The sequence below is a fragment of the Propithecus coquereli genome, unplaced genomic scaffold, assembly GCF_000956105.1.
Source record: "Propithecus coquereli isolate 6110/MARCELLA unplaced genomic scaffold, Pcoq_1.0 Scaffold274, whole genome shotgun sequence".
Taxonomy (NCBI): Eukaryota; Metazoa; Chordata; class Mammalia; order Primates; family Indriidae; genus Propithecus; species Propithecus coquereli.
The window spans coordinates 768,450-769,906 of NW_012148330.1; positions in this window are offsets into that span (position 1 = coordinate 768,450).

The window sequence follows — 1,457 nt, forward strand, 5'->3', positions numbered from 1 at the left end:
TGAATAGTCAATATATTTTCTCTTCCTTATGATTTTCTCAATAACATTTATTTTCTCTAGCTTTATAGTGAGAATACTCTATAATACATACAATACACAAAATATTTGTTAATTGTTTATGCTAATGGTGAGGCTTGTGGTCAACAGCAGGCTATTAGTAATTAAGTTTTGAGGGGAGTCAAAAGTTATATTCATATTTTTGACTGCACAAGGGTCAGTGACACTAGCACCCACATTGTTCAAGGGGCAACTGTATACTATTTGATAAATATGGATGATTCTATGTAACCTCTTTTTTTTTCCTGGTTAGATAGAACAAATCGACATATATCATCTCAAAGTTGCTGAGAGTTTAACACTGGCTACTCTTCTCAAAGAGGAGTGACCTTAGCTACCCTATGTCATTTCTCTAAGTGCTGTTTTTGTCATCTCTGAAATAATAATATACACGTGACAAGACATAAATTATCAAAGTGAAAGAGATTCTAGTCTTTTCTTGTTATTATCCTCTAAAACCAATTCTGTCTTTAATCACTATAATCATTTCTCCTCCCTTGATCTGTAAGTTTCACCTTAACTAGAAAGCCACCTCGGTATTTGTGAAGACTAATAAGACCAAAAGGAGATGGAAGAAAGATGACAGATGAAAACAAGAACTGGAAAACACTTTTCAGATATAGGGAAGGGTGTAGTTTGGGAAGAGATGTTCTGGTAAAGCACTTAGATGATATGAGAGATAAAATAATAAGATTTTAAAGAACCATTACTTGGGCATTATGTATTTCCTTCATCATTTCTAAGAACTGAAAATAACCAATTTAACTACCTTGTCATTTCTCATTACAGGGAATATTTTCTTTTAGCTGAATTAGTGCTCTGGGATTTGAACACGTGGGTCACAGTTTCATACATTTCTCAACCCCTTGGTCAAAATCCGGTGAGGACCAAAGGAAGTGATGTGTAAAAAGCCTTCAGCACTTTGTCCTGCACACACAAAGCCCTAGTAAAAACCAACAATGCTATCCATTAAATTTTATTTTTCTTGAATATTTTTCCTCTTTCATAATCTTGCCTCGAGTATATTTCTGCTACATTTTCTCACAACAATAAAGGAATGGGAGTTTTGTTGCTGTGGTATTTCACAATTTATTGGTTTCACGTGGACGAGCATAACTGGCAACCTAAAACTACGTGTGATTATCTTCTTTTTTCAGCCAGTGTTTGTGAATATTTTCTCGAGAACTGCTCACCTATGACATCTCCCCCTGCCTCCCTCTAATCCTCCTTCTATTCATGATGCTGCTTAACCAGTTGTGTGGAAGCACAGACCTGAAATTTAATTTTGACTTTCTTTTTGGCACATGCACACGAAGGTGCTGTTTTTGCTGGTCCGTTTTACTCCTTTGCTTGCTAATGAGACAAGAAGTTGGCATATTTTACTCATTTGGTTTTGATTT